This window comes from Piliocolobus tephrosceles, chromosome 6 (assembly GCF_002776525.5).
Source record: "Piliocolobus tephrosceles isolate RC106 chromosome 6, ASM277652v3, whole genome shotgun sequence".
Classification (NCBI taxonomy): Eukaryota; Metazoa; Chordata; class Mammalia; order Primates; family Cercopithecidae; genus Piliocolobus; species Piliocolobus tephrosceles.
Window position 1 is genome coordinate 142,546,960 of NC_045439.1, and position 19,390 is coordinate 142,566,349.

A 19,390-nucleotide genomic window follows, 5' to 3' on the forward strand; every position below is an offset into this window, starting at 1 on the left:
CCTATCTGAAGTGAGCCTCAGCCCTCTTGGTGCCTTCTATCTCCGCATGAAAACCCGCCTTCCCCCATCCAGTCCCCCACTCCCCCAGGATCAGCTGCGACTGCTTCTGACTTTCCAGGGGCATTTGACTTGAGAAAAAAAAAAACAAAAAAACTGGAAGACCAAAAAGTCTTTAAAGCACGAAGACTTGAGCAATCCTGGTTGGGTGATGGGGGCTGGCACTGCTGTACTGAAGCCTGAGGCCCTGTTCTACACTGCCTCAAATCACAGAGACTCTTTTTTGGGGGTGGGGATTTACCTGTTCTAATAATGGTGGCCCAGGTCACAGTCCTATGTGCTATAAATCAGTAAATCCATGGGAAGTTCATGAACGCATGCACTTATTTGGCGATTGCTCATGCTACCTTGGGATTTCTCTTGTATTGTTGCTTACACAGTTATTTACCTTTTTAAGAGTGGAATTTGTGGGGAAATCATCTCATATTCAGCAAGTGCTTGCCTAGTTCTCATGAATCTTGAACTGGGGCCAGGTGGCATGGATCTTAAACCTTCGTTGTACATGTTTTACGTCCCCAGTAAAGACCCTGTCACGACTCCCTGATATGCCCTATAGTCCCCATTGCCAATGCAGAGAAAAGGGAATCCAGCCAGGCACGGTGTCTCACTCCTGTAATCCAAACACTTTCAGGGGCCAAGGAGGGAGGATCCTTTGAGCCGAAGCATTTGAGACCAGCCTGGGCAACATAGTGAGACCCCCATTTTTACAAAATTTTAAAAATTAGCTAGGTATGGAGGTGTGTGCCTGTAGTTCCAGCTACTCAAGGGGGCTGAGGTGGAAGGATCACCTGGGCCCAGGGAGCCGAAGCTGCAGTGAGCTGTGATTGCGCCACTGCACTCCAGCCTGGGCAACAGAGTGAGACTGTCTCAAAAACAGCAACAACCACCACCAAATAAATAAATAAATAATAAAGGGAACCTAGATGGGCTGTGGTTGGCAGAGAAGATTTCTTGAAAAAAGGAAGAGCTTGAGCAGACAGTACGTCTAGAAAAGGTAGGAAAGGGGAAGGAAGAGAAAAGGCAGTCCACCAAGGAGGCCCCATTTCCGGCACTCTACAGAGCCAGGTATCCCCGCGGGGAGGGGAGTGTCAGCGCTTCAGGGTGGCCAGTGGATGGTGACTGGTCACCCTGGGGTGGGGGCAGAGGGGGTGACAGGTGAGCCGCCTAAGAAGCAAAGGGACAGGAGGCAATGGAGTTCCTGCCAACAGTGAGGGCGGGTCTGTGAATGTTGCCCCCTCTCTGCCAGCTGGGGAGTCCTGGAGGGCTGCAAGCTGGATGGGCAGGGTGGGGAGTGGGTGGACTCAGGGACCTTGCCTTTCTGTGAGGGACTGAAGTTCCTTCACAGCCGCCTCCCCAAGCGCCCCATGGCAGGCAACAACCGTTCTCTCAGATCAGGGCTCACTAAAGCCTCCTGCCTGGAATCCTGGCCTGCTGAAAGGGAGTGACAGGGAGCAGGGAGTGCTGAGAGGAGGGCTTCCGTTTCTGAAATAGGGGATGTCAATAGGTCATTTCTTGGATGTTTTTGGTACACATCCTCTCTAGAATCTGACTAATCATTTTTTACAAATTGTAAGTGGAAAAAAAAAAAAGGAAATTGTGTGCAGGAGGATGAAAACTTTGGCTTAAGCACAGGCCTAACCAAGCAGGAAGGGAAAGTGACTGGCCCAGTCGCCCTTCTCCCTCCTCTCCCTCCTCGTCTGGTTTTGTTTAATCTTCACCTTTGTCCTAGAGGCAGTTCCAGATACCCAGTTGCTGGAACATGACTTCTGAGTGTAGCTTAACAAGACCATGGCCTCTGGACTTACCCTGTGATCAGCTCGCTGTGTGGTCCTGAGCAGCCACCCAACATCTCTGCGCCTTGGATTCCTACCTGGCCTCTTCTGGATGCATTTTTGCCTGTAGGTATCTGGACTATTCCCTCCCACGGATGATAAAGTCTTTGCTTCACACCCTCAGGATTACCTTAAGGTCCTGAAAAGAACAGAGGAGGAGTCTGAGGAGGTGAATTCTAGCCATGCTCTTGCAGGCTGGCCGGGCAGTATGCTGGGGAGGAGAGGGAGCGCCGTGTCTGGCTGGGCCTCCACCAGGCCTAGTGTACTGGGAACACCCCACATTGTCCCAAGGCCTCAGATTTGACTTTCAAAGGGAAAACAGCTCTCCTGATAAGGTGGGTCTTGTTCTATGAAAGATGGCTTTGTTCCAGTGTCCTGCAGGTATGTGAAGAACAGAGGCCTCGCCAGGTCCCTAGGGGGTTAGATGACTCCTGCTGGGGGGAGCCGAAGGGTTTCATGTGGCCGGGCTGTGCCAGGTTGTGCCTTCAATATCGCCATCTGGGCGCCTGCTAGTGCCCGGCACTCTATTAAATGTGATCTTAGGGACCACTCTGGAGGAGCAGAGCAAGAGTGGTCATCTCCATTTTCTCAGCCTAGGATGAGAAAACTGAAGGGTGTGCAGCTTGTGCAGAATCCCTTGGGCTTACCAGGCGGCAGCTCAAGTCAGACTTGAACCACGTCTTAGGACTCCTTGCCCAGAGCTCCTTTCCCCGCAGACTGTTTACGATGGGCCTTCACGTGACTGGGACTGCGTTCTCTGCCCTTCCACTCCACCCCTTCTGCTCTCATGTGTCCCCTACAGCATCAATGGTTGCCAATTATTGAGGAAATGAATGCACTTTGTTCAGGGAGGAAGATCTGGGTCTTTGTGTGAATAAGAAAAGAAAAGTTTGCTCTAGTAATTCCAGCAAATCCCCACAACACCTCCCCACTCCCCAAAGCATCAGAATGGCTTCAGGTTTTCCAGCATCCTTGAAGGCCCAAGGAAATGGGTCTCGAATGGTGAAATCTCCAGTCTCAGGGCATAGGGGCTGGCCCTGACTCACACTGCAGAGGTGACCACTGTTCTACCTTCTTACCCAGCCTTACCTTCTTACCACAGCCAGCCCTGTGTGACATTCCTGTGCCAGGAAATACAAGGACTTCTCTCCAAGTGTGTTTCACCTTGACCGGCACTTTCCACCTCACATACCCAGGGACGCGTGTTTGGGAGAGGTGTCTAAACTGCGGAAGTGATTTCTTTGCTTCTCAGTTTTCATGTAGAGGCCCTGCTTTTTCTCCCTGTGCAAAGTGAATCATTTCCCATGACAAGCAATGGCAGTTGGAGCTCTGGCGGGAGGGACTACCTAGGTTTAGGGACAGCTGTAGTAAGAGCCCTCCCCTCCCGCCCCTCCACTGTCATGCACTTGCCAGTTCCATGCCACTTCCTTCCCCCTGGGCTCTGGGAGGAACTTGGGTCAGGAGTTTAAGGCCAGCCTGGAACCTCAGAGGTGGTCCTGGGCTGTGAAGGCTCGGGGAAGGCGGAGGCTTACTATTTACACCTTCTGAGCTTTGGCTGCACTCTACTGGGGGCTGATTTAGATGAACTGTTGTTCTCATTATTTATAGGTTTTTTTGTTGTTGTTTAATTTTTTTGAGACAGAGTCACCCTCTGCTGCCAGGCTGGAGTGTAATGGTATGACCTTGGCTCACTGCAACCTCCGCCTCCTGGGTTCAAGTGATTCTCAAGCCTCAGTCTCCAGAATAGCTGGAATTACAGGTGTGCTCCACCACGCCCGGCTCGTTTTTGTATTTTCAGTAGAGACGGGGTTTCCCCATGTTGGCCAGGCTGATCTGGAACTGCTGACCACAGGTAATCCGCCTGCCTCAGCCTCCCCAGGTTCTGGGATTACAGGCGTGAGCCACCGTGCCCGGCCATAAGGTTTTAAATAATGCATTTTGCCTCAACGCTTTAAAAAGAAAGCCTGTGCTGAATAATGCTAGAATAATTACTGTGTGTCACATTTCAGCCACTGGGGCTCTTAATCCACCACTGCGTTCAAATATTGTGAAATGTGTTACTTATGACATTGCGTTAGCAGGACAAATAATGTCCTAGCAAGAAGGAAGGAGAATACATTTTCCATTCTATCTTGTAGCCTGGGACAGGCCAGAGAAGGCATGTCCCTGGTCATAAGTAAGAATGACAGTTGCTCTTTTTGAGTCCCAGTTGTGCCTCAAGGGCTTACACATGGGGCTTACACTTACTAATGCTTGAAACACCCCACAGAGGTAGTTGCTCTGGGGATTATGAAAGTGTCCACCTAAAGAGATGCTGTGAAAATTAAGTGGGGTGTAAAATGCCCATAAGGGATTTATTTATTTATTTATTTATTTATTTATTTATTTTGAGATGGAGTCTTGCTCTGTCACCCAGGCTGGAGTGCAGTGGTGGGATTTTGGCTCAATGCAATGCCTGCCTCCTGGGTTCAAGCAATTCTCCTGCCTCAGTCTCCCGAGTAGCTGGGATTACAGGCGCATGCCACCCGGCCCGGGTAATTTTTGTATTTTTGGTAAAGATGGGGTTTCACCATGTTGGCCAGGCTGGTCTGGAACTCTTGACCTCAGGTGATCCACCCAGTGCTGGGATTACAGGCATGAGCCACTGCGCCCAGCCCATAAGGGGTTTAGAATAGATTGAGTGCTCAGTAGTGGTGTTTCAAATGAAACATCATCATCTCCATTTCACAAGGGAGGAAAGTCAGACCCAGAGGGGCTTTGGGACTCAAAGCCAAGGAGAGCTGACTCTGGAGCCCAAATGCCACACACACCAGGGGGAGTGGCTGTACATTATGCAGGTGGGGGCATCTGCCCAGGCTCCCCCACTCCATCTAAGCTCCCCATTGGCTGTGGGGCCACTTGGAAATCACACCCTTTCCCATCTGGGTCCTGAGTCCTTCTCTGACCCCTAGTGCCCTCCAGTCTCTGCTGAGGGTCTGGGCCCATGCCCGTCCCCCCCGCTACCCAGGTCCATGCAGGCTTCTTCCTTCTGCCAGTTCACATCTCCCTGGCTTCTTGGCTGCCCTGACCATTTTCCCCTCACCTATGAGGTGTGCTCTTTGGGTAATGATTATGTGAAATGGCTCACCTACAGCTTTATAGGTTAACAATGCCCCCTACTCCCAGCAGGTGAAGCTCAGAGTTAATGATTGCTGAAAAAGCTTCCCACAAATGCAAATCATCTAGGGAGGTGCAGCGGCTCCCTGGATAGTCCCTCACTGGCCTGGTATTGAAATGTACCCATGGTGCTATGTCTTGGCCTTCTCCAAGTGCCCACCCTCCTTTCCCCTTCTCCCCATGCTGTGCTCCCACCTCTTGCCTCTCTGAGATGAGCACCAGCAGGCCTCCCTCCTTGCCGTTTGCCAGCCTGCCTCCCTCCTTGCGCCTCTGCTGTCCCTGGGGACATCGTTCCCTCTTCTACCAAAACAAGTCCTCAGCCTCTTTGGTATCCACCTAAAGCACTGCCTCCACCAGGAGCCTGCCCTGACTGCACCAGCATCCTTGCTCAGGTTTTCTTCTCTGAACTTCTCCGAGCTACCAGGCAGATCTTTTCTGAGTGCTATCCTGTACATCGGGCAATATTTAGTTGTGAGGACTCAGCAGTGAGCAAGGCAGGAGCCCAAGGAGGGGCACTGGTGTGCTCTGGGAGTACCCAGTCAGCCTGAGCCGCAGCAGGGGCTCAGAGAAGAGGGGTGCGCTGGAGGCTGATGAAGTGGGGCTCAGGCTGAGACAGAGGGTGTGGTGGAATTGTCTAGGCAGGAGAGGAATGCATCTTGAAGCAGAGGGGTCAGCTTGTTCGAAGCACAAGGCAGGATTTGGTGTCAGATAATGACTCAACTGCAACCATGTCATGTTTGAGACACCTTTTTAACACCCAGGTGGAGGCAAGTGATCCCTCAGATATGTCTGTCTCCCTCTCTCCTGTTACCTGCTCATGGTCCACTGGGTATGTCTGCCTCCTCAGAAAGATGGGGTTCTCTTTGAGGGCAGCCAACATTTCTGGCACTCTGCCCAGCTCGGACCCCAGCACTGAGCGCGCACTCACTGCTAAGATGTGGGACTGAATTTAAACTCAGCTCCATCATCCATTCTGCCTTCTTCTTCTTGGGGCACCCGCTTTTCACCTTGTCCTGCTAGTACAGTAGTCCCCCTTATCTGCAAGGGAGATGGTTCAAGACCCCAGTGGACGCCTGAAACCAGAGATAGTACTAAACCTGGTATATACTATGTTTTTTCCTATATATATATACATACCTATGGTAAAGAGTAAGTTATAAATTAGTAAGGATTAACAACCATAATAATAAAACAGAACAATTATTATAATATATTATAATAGAAGTTATATGATGCCAGGTATGGTGGCTCACGCCCGTAATCCCAGCACTTTGGAAGGCCAAGGCGGGTGGATCACCACCTGAGGTTGGGAGTTTGAGACCAGCCTGGCCAACATGGCGGAAACCCTGTCTCTACTAAAAATACAAAAATTAGCTAGGCGTTGTGGGGGGCGCCTGTAATCCCAACTACCTGGGAGGCTGAGGCATGATAAACGCTTGAACTCGGGAAGCCGAGGTTGCAGTGAGCCGAGATCGTGCCACTGCACTCTAGCCTGGGTGACAGAGCAAGACTCCATTTCGGAAAAAAAAAAAAAAAAAAAAATTATATGAATGCGGTCTCTCTCTCACTCTCTCAAAATATCCTATTGCACTGTGCACACCTATTTTTGGCACCGTTGACTGCAGGTGACTGAAACTCCAAAAATTGAAGCCATGGATAAGGGGGCATTGCCCGTACATTGCCCGATGTACGGGATAGCACTCAGGACCTCTATGGGTCCCCAGCTCTGTGTACTTCTGCTTGCTTTTGGTTGTGTCTCATCTCCCAAATGGATTCTAGGCCATGTGACACGAATGAGCATGGCTTAGGGCGGCCATTCGGACTGAGCATGGGACTGAGCGTGGGACTCACCACTGGAGCTTGATAACAGGGTGATCCCCAGGCAGCACCCCAAGGTACCCTGATTCAGAAGGTTTGAGATAGGCCTACCTTGGTGGCTCTGGGTGCTGACAAGCCCCTAGGTTATTTGGATACACAGCTGGGCTTGGGAGTTGCTGCCAGAGAGGTTTCCAGGCTCCTGTCTCTACCCTAGCTTTAACCAGTCCTCACCTCTTCCCAGGATTAGAACCTTAGACTCGATCTGGACATTTTTGCAGCGGGGAGCTCAGTGCCCATGGAGCAGCCATCCTCATGCAGGTGGGAGCAGTGCCTTGCCTCTGCGGTTTGGGCTGAAGCCTGTCTCCTAGAAGCTCTTGTCTGGGGGTCTTGGTTCTGCTCTCAGGGGCTGCATGGCCTCCTCCAGGTTCCCAGTCTGCTGCCCCTGGACATGTGAAGGCACGCACCCTCGCCCCAAGTCTTCTCTGGGTCTCCCTCCTTTCCTTCCTCTGCGGTCTGGTCTGTCTTCCACAGGCTGGCAGCTTTATCTCAGACTTCAAGTTTCCAATCAGATTAGAAGCTTGAGAGCAGGGTGGAGATAGGATCTCCCCTTCCCCAGCAGCCAGAGACTTCTCTGTTGGGGTGAGGGGAACTCAACAGTCAGGGCCTGGAGTCACACCTTCCATCAGCCTGGCAGGGGCTTCGCCCTTTCCCAGCCTTGGGGGAGGACCCCGCCTGCTGCACCCACCCTGGAGGCCAACTAGCTGGGTAGCATAGAGCCAGAAAGAGCCCAGGCTGGCGTTCGGCACCCTGGTGCTAGCTCTACAGGGCTCAGCAGCAGACTGGCTCCAGGTGGGCTCTGCTCCTCTTACCTGGGACTAGCTTTGCAGTCACTGATGTGGGTTCCACTTCCCCTCTCCTGACCCTTGGTGAGCTGGATTTAAATGAGCTGGGGTTGGGCCTGGGCATTAGTATTTTTTAACTTTCTGGGTGATTCTGATGTCTATCCAGAGAGGTGCCTAACATCCCCTTCCAGCTCTGACAATGCATGGAAATAGTTATTACATGCTGGGGTACGAGCACCAGGGCTGATAATATGCATATTATATAATGCTGAAATCAGTATTCTTATTTTACAAAAAGGTATTTAAAAAAATGTAAAACAGGAAGCTCAAGTATTTAATAATTTTAAATATAAAAATGCTTTAGAATACCAATAAAGGTTGACTTAGAAAAATACACATTCTCATTCTGGTCTATGTTGGCAGATAAAACAAACAAAAAATGAAATATTCAAAACATTAAAACCTATCCACCTCAAAAACTCAAAATTCAGTCATGGAAAGTTCAAGAAGGGATACTATTTGATTCCTTTTAAAGCAGAAATTTAAAATCAAAGGATGTTGGCAATATCATTATGTCACAAGTATGTTTTTTTCTCTGTAAAATTTTCTGGAAAAAGCTTTTCCTGACTCTACCCTAGTTGGGGAATAGTGAGAAGATATATTTGTGAGATATCTTCGAATATTTTCCGCTGACAAGGTCTTTTGGCTTTTTTTCAGAGACTGCCGTCTTTTATTTATAAGGAGCCACGATTTTTGTTTCTAAAGCATTTCCGATTTGCCTTTAAGTTCTTTGGTTTTATCTTGTTCAGATGGAGATTCTGATGCACACTTCCTGTATCAGTTTCAAAGCTGTCATGTTGATATCCCACATGTTAGGAAAGTCTGTGAATAGAGTGATAATTATTCTTGCAACAGAGTTTTGCTTTGTCTATAGGCATGCAATGTCTGAGAAGGACTCAAAAGCCATTTTTCACATTTCAGGGTTTTTTTCTGACATTGTTATTCTCTCCTTTTCAAAGCATATGCAAAGATTGAGAGATTAGTATGATTAGTTTCCATGCCTGGCTCCAGCAATTACCAACTCATGGTCAACGTTTTTCATCTATACTCTTACCCAGTCCTCTGGATCCCCACCAGATTCTGTTACAGCCAGTCTGAGACATCATATCATTTTATCTGCAATTACTTCAGTATACATCTCCAAAGGAAAATGGCCCAATAAAACACATAACCACAATGTTACTACTGTACCTTAAGAATTGAGAATTCCTCATTATCATAAAAAAGCAAATGTTCACATTTTCCCAGTTGTCTCCTACATTTTGTTTTACAATTAGTTTGTTTGAGATTTCCGATGTTTAAACTTTTGAAATAAATATTTTGGACCGAACAGATATACAATTTTGGCACCGAAGTGCAGTTTTCGTGAACACAGCATGGCAACCACTGGGTAGAAGATGCCAGACAACCGGGCCAGACCCTGCCTCTAGGGCTCAGAGTGCAGTGGACAGCAGAAGTCATTCAGTGGCTCAGCAAACATTCATTCACTGAACAGGAACACTGAACAGTGTTCCTGGGCTGGGCACCACGGGCACAGCAATGACCAAGACAAGCTCAGTCTGTCTTGACCCCATGGAAACCAGGACACTGGCATCTAACTGAAGTTTGCAAATGAAATGATAGATACCCTTGTACTGGAACCCAGAAGAGAGTGGAAGCTAATTTTGCCCTAGAAAACATTATAGAGCAAGTGACATTTGCCTTTAGCCATAAGAAAAGGAAGAATTTTGTCAAGAAGACAGGATTACATGCCTGTAATCGCAGCGCTTTTGGAGGCCAAGGTGGGAGGGTCACTTGAACCCAGGAGTTCAAGACCAGCCTGGGCAACATAGTGAGACCCCACTTCTACAAAAATAAAATAAAATAAAGTAAAATAAAAAATTAAACTAGCCAGGGCCAGGTGCGGTGGCTCATGTCTGTAATCTCAGCACTTTGGGAGGCTGAGAATGGCAGATCACCTGAGATCAGGAGTTCGAGACCAACCTGACCAACCATGGCTAACATGGTGAAACCCCATCTCTACTAAAAATACAAAAACCAGCTGGGCACAGTGATGGGCATCTGTAACCCCAGTTACTCGGGAGGCTAAGACAGGAGAATTGCTTGAACCCAGGAGGCAGAGGTTGCAGTGAGCCGAGATCGCACCACTGCACTCCAGCCTGGGTGACAGAGTGAGACTCCGTCTCAATAAAACCAAAAATAAAAAACAACAAAAACCTAGCCAGGCATTGTGGCATGTGCCTGTGGTCCAAGCTACTCAGGAGAGAGGCTATGGTGAGAGGATCATCTCAGCCTAGGAGGTGGAGGCTGTAGTGAGCTGTGTTTGCACCACTGCACTCCAGGCTGGGTGACAGAGTGAGACCTGGAAGAAGAAGGAGAAGGAGAAGGAGAAGGAGAAGGAGAAGGAGAAGGAGAAGGAGAAGGAGAAGGAGAAGGAGAAGGAGGGGGAGGGGGAGGGGAAGGGGGAGGGGAAGGGGAAGGGGAAGGGGAAGAATTTCATCAAGAAGAGATGGAGGAAGAGATGTCTCATCCAGTGCAAATAGCAAGCACAAAGAGCACATGGGGGTGGGAAGTTCCTGGTGCACTAAGGACTGAAATGAGAGGTAGGCGGGTATATGACAAGGCTGGTGGGAGGTGGGACTCAGGGACTGTGGAGGGCCTGAGGATATGCTAAGGAGTGGCGTTTTCCAGGGCCTACTGCTGGGGACTGCACTATTTTCTTGTTTGAACATAAAATGTGGACCATGGGGCAGCAGAACAGAAACTTGCAGGAACAATGAGAAGGATTTGGATTTCCAAGCCCTTCCTGGAGCCCTCTGTCCGTTAGGCTGAGTCTGCCTGAATCTCCATGAGTCTCCAGGGATAACACAGAGGCTGGCACACAGTGAGTGCTCGATATAGGCCTACTAACAGATGGCCTCTGCCATTGCTCCCAGTGAGAGTGCTCCCACCGGCCTCCACCTTCACACAGGGTGGTGAGGGAGGGATCCTCCTCTTTATGCCTTTGGCTCAGGGAAATGGGGTGGCTTTTCCAAATGCACGAGCTGTTAGGCTTTCGGACTTGGTCCCCAGCTTCCCTGAATGGCTAGTGGTGCTCCTGGGCCAGCAGGCAGAATGGGAGCACATAGAGTAAGGCTCACCTGTGACCTTGTCAGGTGGGTGTTCAAGCAAATGCCAGCATTTGCAAATCATGGGCTGGCTGACACAATTAATCCCTTTAAGACTGGCCAAGAGTTAGAGGAATCATTCATTTATTTTCTTCTAATAGCATTGGCTTAAAAGAAAGAGAAAGAAAAACAAAAAAGAATTCACATGCTCATTGTGGGCAAACCGTGTTGTTACAGAAAAGGAGAAAGAGTAAAGCAAATCCCTAGATTTTCTGATCTACCACTACCATCTAGAGAGAGCCACAGTGAACAGCCTTCTAAATTTTCTTCTGTTCATAAATACGAAGCAGTTAAATGTAGCACCATTTTATATAGACAGTATTATGAGATTTAGGCTGTTCTATAACCTGCTTTTTTTCATTTAACAACTTGTCATGACACCGTTTCCTGTCAGTTACCACAGATCTGTGCCATTTTTAATAGCCCCACGGTACAGTTTTGCATGGATGTGCCGTAAGTTACCCAGCCAGTTCTCTGTTGCCAGAAATGTGGATTGTTTTCCATTTTTCTCTGCAATGTGCTAGGCAATATCATTCAGCTTTTTCAGATGTGTAATAATTGCCTAGCAGTAAATATTTACAATAGCTGGGATAGCTAGGGCTGGGAAAAAAAAGAAGAAGAAGGAAAAGGAGAAGGAGAATGAGAAGGAGAAGGAGGAGAAGAAGAAGAAGGAGGAGGAGGAGGAGGAGGAGGAGGAGGAAGAAGAAAAAAGGCTCAGTACACTCAGAGTCCTAAGCCAAGCTGGGAGGTCACCATGGCAACCCCCTGCCATCCTCACACAGGGATCGCCCCTTTGCCGTGGCTCCAGCCAGAGAGGTGGGTCAGAGCTGGAGGAGAAACAATCTGTTTTCACGTGGTTTTATAAACCAAGGGCAGAAGGCACAGGAGAGAGCATTAATGCAGACCTGAGACAGCTTAAAATGCAATGGTGATAATAGCCCTTTATTGAGTCCTTGTCATCTGCTAGATACCATGGTTTTTCATCCTCACCGGAGCTGTTGAAACTTTTATGATGCTCATTTAAGTGATTAGAAACTCAGAGACTAAGGAATCTGTCCAAGGGCACACAGTAAATGATGGAGCCAGGGTTTGAAATTAGTCTGCATTCACTCCTCAGCATTCTCCTGGCCACCACAATTGGGGTGGCCAGCCTCTGTCTCATCACCATCCCTGAGGCTCAGGTCCTCCTTTCCCAGTCCCCCTAGAGCATTCATTCCCACCTCATTCATATGCAGCTCACACCAATTCTTCATCTGGTCTCTGTTTCCTGGGCTCCACTCTGGCCTCCTGCCACTCCATACCCTGTATACTTTTGTGCTAAACTACAGACAGGACCTGGAATGGCACACCCTCTTCCTACCTCCATGGCCTTGTCCTGCTGTACCCTCAACTCTCCCCCATAACTGTGGCACTCCTGTTGACTCTTCAAGACTGATCCCAAGCTTTCTTTCCCTTTTTTTTTTTTTTTTTTCCCTGAGGTAGAGTCTTGCTCTGTCACCCGGGCTGGAGTACAGTGGAGTGATCTTGGCTCATTGCAATCTCTGCCTCCCAGGCTCAAGTGATTCTCCTGCTTCAGCCTCCCAAGTAGCTGGGACTACAGGTGCGCACCACCATGCCCGGCTAATTTTTGTATTTTTAGTAGAGATGAGGTTTTGCCATGTTGGCCAGGCTGGTCTCGAACTCCTGACCTCCGGTGATCCACCCACCTCAGCCTCCCAAAGTGCTGGGATTACAGGCGTGAGCCACTGCACCCGGCCCCAAGTTTCATTGCTTCAAGAAGTCTCCCCTGACTCCCTAGCATAATGCCCTCCTCTGTGTTCCCCTAGAGGCATAACCACTATTTTTTAAGCTGTCTATCTCCAGGCAGCTGCATTGCCCTTATAAGTCAGGCAGCCACAGCACGCTGGAATGTTTGTTTCTCTGGAAGAGGGAATGAGCGCCCACCTGGCGATGCAGCCAGATGCATAGTGAGTCTGTGATAACCACTGCTTTACTATCAGATATGCCGTGTGGCAATAGTTAGTGCACATCTACACTAGAATGTGAGCTCTTAAGGGTTAGAACTGTTGTGTCTGCTGCTTCATCCCCATATCTTTCCTACCATAGCTTTGGATATAGTAGGTATTCAGGAAATGTGTGCTGAATGAATGAATGAATGATCAAGCGTATTCGTGCCCACTCTCCATTTCTGCTACCAGCCCCAGGGCAGGTGCGAACTCGGACTACATTAACCCAGGCAGCCTACCAAGTTCCCTGCCTCTCACTTGGCTGCTTCCTGACACTCCCCAAACACCTGACCCCTCCTGTCTCCTTAAGCCTTGTCTACCTCTCCTCCCACCACAGTTTCTACTCACAGCCATCTGCCTGGGAAACTAAGGTTCTGGGTGAACCCTTATCATCACCTCTACCACATCATCCCATGAACCCGCTTTTTCTTATCCCCTCGGCTCCCCTGTCTGTATTCCTCTCCTTGGTGGGACCTCAAGTATTCCCTGGGCTTTGAAAGTCACTTTTCTCTCCCTCTGAAATTTATCTGCAGCCTCAACTTCTTCTCCAAGATGCAGTCACATATTTTTTTTTAACTGCAAATACGTGCAAATCAAACTCAACTTGTCTGAAAACTGTCCTGGTTTTCCTCACTTTCTTCATCATTTCCCATTTGATATCATCATTTTCCAGCACCTGGGGAAATGGTGCTCCAGAGACGCCAGCCAAATTTGCCTGTTTCTCTGTGATCAGACACCTGACTTTTATCACCAGGGCCCCAAACTCCCCAAAGCTCACAGCCAAGCCTGGCAGGAGTAGTGGGGCCTCAGCAAACCTAGGGGTGAGTACCCATGTGAGGGAGCTGCGTCTCCTGGGCTGCAGCCTGTTCTTTCCATGTGCAAATTCAGCCCAGGGCTGTAGATCTTCAGATTTATCAATAGGAACTGGGAGCGAGGTTTTTATATTGACAGCTCTTGGTCTTTTAATATTGGCCTTTGTTGTTGTTGTTGTTGTTGTTGTTGAGATGCAGTCTCACTCTGTTGCAGAGTCTAGAGTGCAATGGCATAATCTTGGCTCAAGATTATGCTTCCCAGGTTCAAGCAATTCTCCCTGCCTCTGCTTCCCAGGTTCAAGCAATTCTCCCTGCCTCAGCCTCCTGAGTAGCTGGGATTACAGGTGCCTGCACCACATCCAGCTAATTTTTGTATTTTCAGTAGAGACAAGATTTTCCTTGTTGATCAGGCTGGTCTCAAACTCCTGACCTCAGGTGATCTGCCTGCCTCAGCCTCCCAAAGTGCTGGGATTACAGGCATGAGCCACCGCACCTAGCCTTTTGTTTTCTTAATAGACTTTATGTTTTAGAGCAGATGTAGGTTTATAGAAAAACTGTGCAGAAGGTAGTTTCCATTCCCTCCCTCCCCACCCCCCTGTTATTAACATCTTGCATTAGTGTAGTATGTTTGTTAAAACTGATGAACCAACATGGATGCATTATTATTAACTATTTTCCCTCCTTTACATTAGGGCTCACGCTTTATGTTGTGCATTCTATGGACTTTGACAAATGCTTAATGTCATGTTTCCACCATTACAGTATCATGCTGGGTTTTTTTTTCAGACAAGGTGTCGCTCTGGTGCCTGGGCTTGAGTGCAGTGGCAGTAACATGGCTCACTCGACCACGTTATTGGACCTTAGGCTCAAGTGATTCTCCTGCCTCAGCCTCCCTAGTAGCTGGGGCTACAGGCATGCACCACCACACTTGGCTAATTTCTTTATTATTATTGCAGAGATGGAGTCTCACTATGTTGCCCAGGCTGGTCTTGAACTCCTGGACTCAAGTGATCTTCCCGCCTCAGCCTCCTAAAGTGCTTACAGGTGTGAGCCACTGCGCCCAACCCATGCGAATTATTTTTTAAACACTTGAGGCATCAGAAGTCTCTGCTTTCTACACTCTTTCATCCTAGTGTGCCCCTCCTTCTCACTGTGTCTACCCCACAGTATTCAGCTCTTTCCCCCTCTCTCCACTCCTTAGAGTTTCCTGTCCTCACACATGGTCAGCTTTTCATTTGTGTCATTTTTCTACCAAACTTTAAGCTCCTGGAGGTACTTGGAGGTTTAATTTAGAGTCTCAGACTCCCCAGTGCCTAGGGTGCTTTTGAGATTCACTAACATTCACCTGCAGGCATATTGAGCAAATGCCTGCAGATGTGTTGGCTCTGAGGCTTCCAGGAAGGTGCTTTAGGGCCTGTTGAGAACGGAGAAAGTGGGAGCATGTGGCAAGGGATGAAGACTTGGGCACATCTTCAGTGGCAGTGGCTGCAGGGAGGAGAGAAGAGGTGTTCCAGCGAGAACAGTTTTAGAGAGAGGAGAGGTGAGGACAAACGGTTTTGAGCGGGAGGACGCTTGAATCCTTGGGAGCTGCCCCGTAGAATGCCCAAGTTGGGATCTCAGCCTCCCAGGGCCCTCCCTCTCCTGGGAGAAACACTGAGGTCAGAGAGGGGAGGGGAGTTTATCCAAAGCCCCAGAGCAAGTTTGCGGCAAGCAAGCTCAGAACCCAGAGCTCTCTCTGCCTCTTGCAGCCTTCCTGGATGGAGACAGTCCTCCATCACCTCCACCTTCTTGATGAATGGCCTGTAAGAAGGGGGTGCCCAGTGTGGGGCCGAGGTTTTCTCCCCAAGCAGAGCAGAGAGAAAGCCCAGGATATGGCCAGCAAGCCGTGTGGGGCAGGACAGGAGGAGGTGAAAGGGATGGGGTGGAGCCACGTACTCCACCTTCCCCTTCCCCTGCCTCTCCCCAGCAGCAGCCTCCTTCTGGAAAGAGTTTGAGAAGGAAAACAAATGCAAAACCCCTCCTCCTTAGTGGGGCTGTCCTCCCAGTCTCCCAAGGCAGCCTGGGTTCTCTCTCCCACCCCCAACTCACCCAGCTCTGCCCTAAGTAGCCAGAAGAGGAAACATATCTTCCAGTCGGCTAAAGGGACCCCAAGGGGTGAGTGGCTGTTCCCGTGACATGCCCCACACAGTCACACCTCTGTGCCTTTGCTCAAGCTCTCCCTTCTGCCAGCGTGCCCTCTCCCTTCCTGAGCTGACAGATTCTTCATGCTCTTTTATGCTCCTTTCACACGCCATCTCCTCTGTAAAGTGACCCTAAGCCTGCTTCCCCCACACGTGAAGGTGCCCTTGCCCGGATGGTTCCACAGCACTTTTGTCTCCACCATCCACACAGCGTCTAGCACATGGGCTCACAAGTTTGTGTGTCTCCCCTGTTCTGCAGGGAGCTCCCCCAAGGCCCAGGCTGTGTTTATTCCCCTGTGTCCCCAGCTGTCAGCAGAGCGCCTGGCACAGAGCTGATGCACCACATGGATGAGTGGATGAGTGGACGGACAGATGGATGAATAGCCAGTCTCTGAGTAGAACAGTCAACATGTTCCATTGAGTCTCTTATTTTTTTTTAGACGGAGTCTCGCTCTGTCGCCCAGGCTGGAGTGCAGTGCCATGCTCTCGGCTCACTGCAACCTTCACCTCCTGGAGTCAAGTGATTCTTCTGCCATAGCCTCCCAAGTAGTTGGGATTACAGGCTCCTGCCACCACACCCAGCTAATTTTTTTGTATTTTTGGTAGAGACAGGATATCACCATGTTGGCCAGGGTGGTCTCAAATTCCTGACCTCTGGTGATCCGCCAGCCTCAGCCTCCTAAAGTGCTAGGATTACAGACGTGAGTTACCTCACCTGGCCTAATTTTTGTATTTTTAGTAGAGACAGGGTTTCACCATGTTGGCCAGGCTGGTCTCGAACTCCTGGCCTCAGGTGATCTGCCCACCTGGGCCTCCCAAAATGCTGGGATTACAGGTGTGAGTTACTGTGCCCAACCAAGCCTCTTCTTCTATAATGAAAATAGATAGGTCTTGTCTTTCAGGAATCTAAATTGTGGCTACCAAAATGACAACACTTAAAATAATCAGAGAATGATATAAATCAAGCTAATGATAATAATGACCTTTGATTGAGCTGTTTGCTGCCAGCCACGCTCTATGCAAAGAATCTTATGTACATTGTTTCATTTAATCTTCATGCAGTTTATAAGCTAAGGATAGAGAGGCTGAGAAAGCTAAGAGCAAGGCTGAGAAAGTTAAGCAACATGTTCAAGGCACCAGTCAGTGAGTAGAGAAGCCAGGTCTGAAACCCAGAACAGTGTGACCCTGAAGTCTGGTCTCAGCCACTTCCCTACAACTAGAGGGTTCAAGGAGGAGGAGAGCAGCAGGAGAGGAGTCTCTGGAGCCCGTGTCCCTCCTGGAGGAGGCCGACTGTGGGCTGGGCCTGAAAGGCTGCCAAGGAAGTGGCCAGCTAGAGGGTATTGGAGGCTTGGGGGCAGGCCTGCAGCCTGGCCAGCCTGGAAAGACTCCCAGGGAGTTACACGGGATGGGAGTGGGGGTGGCCATTATCCCAGCCTCACCTGAGTGGCCCACAGTGACATGGATGGCAACCCTTCCTTAGGGCCCTGCCAGGTTCCTGTTGCCTCTCCCTCTATCACCCCTCCCCTGGGTCTGCAGAGGAGAAGCAGGCCCATTGCCTCCAGTGTGGCCTGGTTGCCTTGGGTGCGGACTTTACCCAAGTTGGAGGGCAAGGCCAGTGCAGCCTGTAGAGCCACTTCTCCCTGGATCACGCCTGCTGAGGGAATGCCTCTCCCAGCCACCGGACCAGTTTCCAGTTTCCAGGGTGGGGCAGCCAGGCAGAAACAGGTTTCTGTGAAGGGACACTCCCTTCATTCACCGACTGGTAGCATGACTCTGTCCCACCACTTGGAGCCATGCCAACAAATCCTGCCCTGGACTGGGGATTCCGTCTGGACGCCAGGTTACCCTGGGAATGTGGCTTTGCCCTTGTTCACCAGGCACTGCAGGGGCTGGTGGTTCTGAACCTTTCCTGGCTCACAGATGTCACTGAAACTTCGTTGAAAGCCATGGCCCCTGTCCCCAGTGACAGACAGACACACACACACATTTACACTCACTCACACATAATGTAACCTATAATTTGATAAACTCCCTGAGGCCCATCCATGGATTTTCATGGACCTCAAGTTAAAAACCCCCATCCTTGAAGATAGAGAGTAGATTGGTAGTTACCAGAGGCTGGGAAGGAGGTGGGGGATGAAGGGCAGAAAAAAATATATAAATATATTTCCAATCACTGAACTAGATGGTAAATTATATATGTATATTTTACCTAAATTTCTTTTGTGTTTTATTGGAGACAGAGCCTTGCTCTGTCACCTCGCTCTGTCTGATTGTCACTAGTGCAGTAGTGTAATCTCGGCTCACTGCAACTTCTGCCTCCCAGGTTCAAGCAATTCTTGTGCCTCAGCCTCCCAAGTGGCTGGGACTGCAGGTGTACACCACCACACCCGGCTAATTTTTTGTATTTTAGTGGAGACAGGGTTTCTTCATCTTGTCCAGGCTGGTCTTGAACTCCTGAGCAGGCAATCTGCCTGCCTCAGCCTCCCAAGGTGCTAGGATTACAGAAACGAGCCACTGCGAACAGCCTTGATTTTTGTTTTTTAAATCATCCTAAAAGTTTTTGCAGCTGATGGCTCACTCTCCTGAATGTGTTCTTTGTAGTAACAGTAGCCACAATAGTAGCCGTAGTGGTAAATACCACTGGCATTGATTCAGTGTTTTGTAGTTCATAAAGTTTGTTCACATCTATTATTATTTCATTTTAGCTCCCCCATAGCCCTGTCCAGATAGGTATTAATATGTTTGTTTCACAGATGACAAAAATGAAAGTCATTTGGAACAAGCCCAGCCAAATTCATACCTAGGAGATGGTAGAGAGGAGACCTGACCTCGGTGACCCCAAATCCCAAGCTCTATATGCCTCTCCTCGTCTTCATAGAACATTCTCCAAGCTTAGGCCGTCCAGGGTACTTGTTACCATACACTAGGGAATGTTAGTGAAACCACCTTTGCAAAATTATGACTGAGACAGTGAAAGAGATCTAATTTAACTGACTCCATCTTGCTTCTAACCCCAAGTTGTCTTTGTTCACTCCTGGGCATAGGCTGAACTAACTTTGGGAGAAACTTGGTTTGTCGTGTATAGTTTAAACAAAAATGGTAACAGCCCTTTCCCAAAGGAGACCTCCTTCTTGCCTGGGGACTAGATTAACATTAGCCACAGGATTAGAAATTATGGTTTAGGAGTCATGCAGTTGGAGGCCACAAGATTCTGACCCTCCCTAGACTGCTCCTAAGATCAGCCCTTAGGATATTTTGCAGACCCTGCACTTGATGGATCAGCTGGCACCACCCAGATCAATGAACTGGCCCCTCTGATCTTGTGGCCCCCACCCAGGAACTGACTCAGTGCAAGAAGACAGCTCTGACTCCCTGTGATTTCATCCCTGACCAGCACTCCTGGCTCATTGGTTACCCAGCCCCCCACCACCAACCAAGTTATCCTTAAAAATTCTGT

The 19,390-nt window shown here is 49.2% G+C and overlaps 1 protein-coding gene and 1 non-coding gene across 5 annotated transcripts in view; one reads left to right on the plus strand and one right to left on the minus strand.

Annotated features, from left to right (window-relative positions):
* PAQR5 (progestin and adipoQ receptor family member 5) overlaps positions 1 to 19,390 on the plus strand; it is a 101,395-nt gene that overhangs the window by 12,651 nt on the left and 69,354 nt on the right. The window lies entirely within an intron of this gene.
* LOC111548442 lies at positions 12,782 to 12,909 on the minus strand. Its single transcript, XR_002733418.1, has one exon. It is a non-coding gene; the product is annotated as a small nucleolar RNA SNORA77 (small nucleolar RNA).